This window comes from Helianthus annuus, chromosome 16, assembly GCF_002127325.2.
Source record: "Helianthus annuus cultivar XRQ/B chromosome 16, HanXRQr2.0-SUNRISE, whole genome shotgun sequence".
In the NCBI taxonomy this organism is placed as follows: domain Eukaryota; kingdom Viridiplantae; phylum Streptophyta; class Magnoliopsida; order Asterales; family Asteraceae; genus Helianthus; species Helianthus annuus.
In genome coordinates this window covers 47,479,207-47,485,270 of record NC_035448.2, presented here as the reverse complement: position 1 = coordinate 47,485,270, position 6,064 = coordinate 47,479,207, and the positions used below count along the sequence as shown (strand labels likewise).

At 33.9% G+C, this 6,064-nt stretch overlaps 1 long non-coding RNA gene across 1 annotated transcript; it reads left to right on the top strand.

Annotated features, from left to right (window-relative positions):
• The first annotated feature begins 342 nt into the window (after positions 1–342).
• Positions 343–3,824, top strand: LOC110918006. Its single transcript, XR_002581012.2, has 4 exons — positions 343–578; positions 650–803; positions 1,295–1,343; positions 3,279–3,824. It is a non-coding gene; the product is annotated as an uncharacterized LOC110918006 (long non-coding RNA).
• The last annotated feature ends 2,240 nt before the right edge of the window (positions 3,825–6,064 follow it).

The window sequence follows — 6,064 nt, the reverse complement described above, 5'->3', positions numbered from 1 at the left end:
GAAAACCCCAAAGTAATAAATACTGATTAACCATGCCAGTGTTAACCGAATTTAATACGGAATCGACAAAATAATTAGCTGCATTAAAATAACGTTATTTGTTTAGATATAAGTTGATGGGTAAATACTAGTAAGTAATTTACGTACACATTTTATATTCAATTGAATTATAATAGATTAATGTCTATTAAATATTATTATATATAACTAAACGATTTGTTTTATAGTTTGTCTTAAACCTAGAGGGTGTGTATTGCAAATTTCAATTACTTTAAATATAGACCGAATCGTACATGTATCTTCTCTAAATTTCAATCACAAATTTTGCCATAACAAATCCCGTGAAATTGGGAATTTGATTTCCATATAACTTGTTTCACAATCAATAATATATATACACCCACATAACTCCTTCACCCACATCTTATTTCTCGAACCACACCCTCAACCGTTCCGTTACCATGAACCACCACTCGCCTACAACTATGACAACCGCCACATATCCACCACTCACCACCACACATAGCCACACCGTGACCGCAACAGCTTTATCGTGGCCACCATCACTCCCAAACCAGGTAAGCAACGAATTCAGTTGATGTTTTCATTCTCCGTTTCTATTATCGTTCTCAGATTCCGGATTCTACAGATTGTTGTCACCTTCAGTTACCGTCACCAATGACGCCGTATTGGTTTGTGCTTGATTGCCGCAATACATTACCGTCATCCGAGCACCAATACCCTTGTTGTGAAACGTTTGGTCACTGCTTGCATTTCCCATAGATGACCCTCGTCACCGTAAGGTAAATCTCTGCCAACCGAGATTTAACGCTCATCTTTATAAGTCATGCGTAGTCGACAATATTCAATCGCCAAATTGTTTTTTTTTCTTTTTTTTTCTTTCTTAATTCAATGCTAGCCACCGGATGGCTTTGCATGGTTATGACCGTTTCCAAGTTCTTGCTCCCATCAGATTATTGTTTTTAAAATATTTAGTGGCGGTCATGTAAATTCTTTATCTGCAATACATGTGAATCACTAGTAAATTATTTTAATATATACATATATATCTTGGTTCATTATTTTAAAATATTGTTGTGATACAAGTTTCTGAAGTCAACTTACAAGTTTTATTGATTTAAGAGTTTTGTAAATTTTGATCGCACGTTCTTGGAAATTATTTATTGGTTTCAAAAAAAAAAAAAAAAAAAAACCTGGTGGCGAACCTATATTCAGAAAATCAAGAAATGTCCTAATGTTAAAAGAAAATCTAAGACATATAATTTATATTTAGGTGTTCAAATATAGTTTTCCATTTCGTCGAGTTGGCGTTACGCATTAAGGTACGGATTCCGTTTCTTTTACATTATAGTATATATTTTTTTTGTTACTCGTCAGTACTGATTTCGTTTCCTTTTCATCGTAGTATAAATTTGTATCCGTTACTTTGTAGTGTGGATCTTTGTCTCTCTCCCATGTTTGATTTTCATGATTTGGTATTAGTACTTGTTTGATATGTGATACATTGTATGAGTCAGTTTGTATATGTTTGTTTACTAGTGAGTTGTAGCATGCCATACCTCAGACTTGTACTCATGGTCGCATGTTCCTGTCAATATTATTTTCCGTTACGTGTAAATTATTTACAAGACCTTAGTATATATAATCTGCCATCCAAGCATGTCTGGCTTGTCGTTTGGGCGTCAACGGCATGGCACTTATCGTGACAGTGCGTAATAAAAGTTCACGGCGTCTCTAGCTTGTGCTTGTGTAGCACCTTGGCCACTAGAGGCGTATAGATCGATCTTAACTCTGAGTTTGAGTTTGTTTGTCTGGAGATGGAATAATGGGTGCACGCCACACTCACCATCTCATAGGTGCATGGACTAGCTAGCTGTGTACCAGTCTGTTTGTTTGTAGCTTTGGGTGCTCCTATGTTACACGATTGTTCTGTTGATATACATATGTCGTGTAAGTCAGTATATGTCTCTGTATCTGAATATGTTTAGTATTTGTTTTGATATGTCTGATATGTTTTGTACGCATCTGGTCATGTTTCCGATCATGTGTCGAGTTAATCATTATGTTCAGTATCCGATTATGTTCTGTATTAGTTATGTCTGTTCTGACTCAGTGTCTGTCTCTGTATCAGTTTCGTCTTAGTATCAGTCTCAATTTAGATTACATTTCCGTGTTATACGTATAGTTTGTATCTGTCAGTACCTGTATTCAGTATTTGATTCAATCTTTGTTCTATAATTGTCGTTGAATCTGTCTTTCTTTTGTGTCAACTCTCTCGATCGGTTTAATAAGTTTCGTAAGGATTAAATTATTCTAGTTTTAAAATCTGGTTATCCATATTATTTTGGTTGTTACATGTAAATCTCCAAAGCTATAAAATAATTATTTTGATTAAATAATAACTTATGGGGTATGATCAATTAATATATATTGATCTTCATCTAAACATTTCTTTAAAGAAAATGACTTCAACAATTCTTTTCTTTTAAAGGTTAAGGGATTTTTAAATGGTATTTAAAATGTTTCTGTTTACATTTTTGCTTTGTTTCTGTATCATCTTCCCATGTCGGTTTACGAGATTGTCATAAGTACTTCGTTCTTAAATCCAAGTTGAATTATTCTATTTCTTATATATAACTTTTCATCTTTAGAAAATTAGTTATTTTTTTATCTAATAATGGTTTGCTATCAAATATGACAAATTATTTTATTTTGATAAGATTGAAACATTCATTATAAGAAAATAGTTTTGCCAAGTATCTTGTTTTAAAAACAATAGCATTATTAGACGTTCAAAATATCTGATAGTTATTAGTTTTTGATTTGTTCGAACGTTCCATTGACAAATGATTGGTCAGAAAATTTTCTTGTTATATGAGTACTAGATAATTTAAACGATGTTTTAAAATGAGTCCTTTTATACATGATAAAATGCCTTGGTCATCATGGTCAACGACGTATCAGTCTCTACATCGGTTTGTGTTTGGTCGGTATCTGTTATTGACTGACTTTGGTTTCTGTATCAGTTTCCGTTGAAGTTTTAGATCGGTTCGTGTATCAGTTTTTGTGTCAGTCTTGTGTCTGCATCTGTTTTAGTACTCGTGTCAGTGACCGTTTCAGTTCAGTCTTAGTTCTGTTACGTTATGTTTGGTTTTCCACTGATATGACTTTACTTGTACTGTTGATTTCTCCGTTACTGAGCAAAGTTTTGGCTCAGCCGTATTTTTCTTTTTGTGTTTGTCTTATTTGTTTTACAGGTAATCTGGGATACTATGGGATTTCAGTGAGGAGCGTTAGGAAGTTGCTGACCAAGAATCTTTATTTTAGTAACGTAATAAAATGTAATTAGGATCTTTTATTTAATGTTATGGATTGGTTTTTAGTTTTGATATCTGTAAGAGTGACACGTCAGCCCTATTCGGGTCGGGGTGTTACAATCTTCCTTCATGCTCACCGGAAACTTTCTTCATCCACCGGTATAATGGGAAGCAGGAAGGAATAATAACAACAATAATAAATTTGTTCATGCTCACCGTACAATCAGTATGTTCCAATTTTCAACTACATGGGTCCATCAAGTTCATTTTGTGGATCAGTATCTTCCTTGGTGCAATTGAAGTTTCATCCTTTGTATTAATTTACTGCATCAAGTTCACTTCTATAGCAGAGATGAAGACAAAACAAGCTTATGATGAATATGTAACTTTATTTTCTTTATGTTCGTAGATTTTATACATTTTTTGTTTGTAAATTTGTATAAGTTTATGATTAATGTTATTGAATTTGTATAGTTTTTAGTTTTATATGCTTTTGTATCCGCTATCTCGGATCTATATATATTAATAAATGAGATGATTTGGGCTATGTGTTCTTGAATGGTGGAGCCATTTTGCTTATGTGGCATCCATTGGTTTAGTGAACCTTGATTTTGGGAGGGAATTCATATAATCTCTTTGTAAACAAACCAAAATTGTCAAAACACAAACCAAAAAAATGTGGTACGCGGGATCCGTTTATTATCGGGTCAGATGTATGGGTTTTTCAAATTTGAAAACGGATCCCTTATATTTTTTTGAGCGCTTTCTTCCTCCACACACTTTCATATTTTCACAAACCCTAAATCTAAAGCTCTTTGTAAACCCTAACATAGTTCATCGCTGCTTTCATTCTTCTACATCTCTGTGTTTTCTCTTATCCAATGAAGCCACTTATTCGATTCTTTGAGGTCTGTTAATCCCCTACGCATTTCATCTTTCAATTTACTTTTCTTTGCAAACCCTAACCAAACCTCTGCATCATCATCTTCTTCAGACAAATCAATCCTATTAATCCAGTCAAAGAATGTTTCTTTGTTTTTAGTTTTATTGTTTTTTATTCCTGTGTTTTATGATTCTAATCATGTTAATCATTTTTGAAGGTTAAAACCCTAACCTTCAATTTTGTTCTCATTCATTTTATTTTGGTTAAGGTATTCAATTGTTTTAGTACGGAGTGGAAGTGGAATTGTTGTAGGGTATGTTTTTAGTTTGTTAATGATATATGATTTTTTAGGAATATTGATTATTAATTCATAATACAGTAGATTGTTATCTGAATTGAGTGTTAATTGTAGCTGTGGGAGACGTATTAAGCGGATCTGTCGATTGATCTGAAGAAGCATCATGTTCCGAAGACGTTTTTGGATAAGTTTGCGTACTGGACTATTAAGTAGCTCCGATTGCCTACTGATGTTTTCTTACAGGTTGACTTACTTTGACTAACTCTCTTCTCTAAATGTTTATAGATATTTTGAGAAAAAAAATGTTGTAGATTTTTTGGTATGAAATGTATATGAATAAGGTTACATGTTGGTATGCAAAAAATATGTTAAGTTGGTGAAAAAGTATGTTTAGGTGGTTAATGATTATAGAAAGTGTTTTAAGGTGGTTTTTAGTAGGGCTGGCAAATCGTGTCTTATTTTCGATCGGTATGTTCTTCCTTCCATTGTTCCAGGTGTGTTATTCAAGTGCTATTTACGATTTTTACACGGTGGCCTTCTCCTTTCGTTTGATTTTGTAACACTCTAATTTAAAATACACTATATTTTTACCGACTAGATAAGAAGGATCATAATCATTTAAAAACATAAACACTAATATTAATCCTAGTTTAGCACATAAGTGTTTAAAGACCACCACAACACTTAAAGGATACATAAGTATTCCTTCCATTACAAAATTATCACTAATGAACATCTAAGACAAAAGTGAAGATCTACTTCTTGAATGTGTTCGGTTCATAAGCCTTGTGTTAATCACCATCCGCTTGATTGACTTACTTGAAAGCTGGAAATTTAACAAAATAATAATGTTAGAATCCTTCAAATTTCACATAATTAAGTGTACGCTTAAAACGGATTCGCAATATGAAATTATACAAAACTTGACAATTTTGGCTGGGCTCCACCGTAAATTACGGTGGTCACCGTAATTTACGGTGGACACTGGACGTTTATGGTTCTACCGTAAATCAGTAAAGAACCACCGTAAAGATTTACCCTCCACCGTAAATTACGGTGGTACCGTAATTTACGGTAGCTTCTGCATATCTTTCCTACTTTACTGTTTTGACCCGTTTATACCAATTTCTGCACTTTTAAGTCATCAAAGCGCAGTACAGGGCATTTCTTTGCAACAAGTATGACCCGTTTTGGATCCCTTGCTTCAACACACACGCTCCCATTACCGGTTTGCGTATTAATAATATTCTTCCCATTCCCCGACACACGGGTTTATGGTCTACGGATGAGGTACTTCCGTTACCCGGTTTGTACCCACCATTTTTAGCTCGTTTTGGGTTGTCTTTATGAAGTCCCTCATTTTAGACAACCAAGCCAACATGACTCTAATTTGTTCAAACTAGTAAACCATTAAAATGAAAACTAAATCATCAATATTTTAGTAGCGTTAACCACGTACCTTAAAGCTTTCCCTTTAGACGAGCGTCCGCACCGGCTTGACTTCCCGATGCCTCACTCGTATTGCCTAAAACATACAAGCCAATT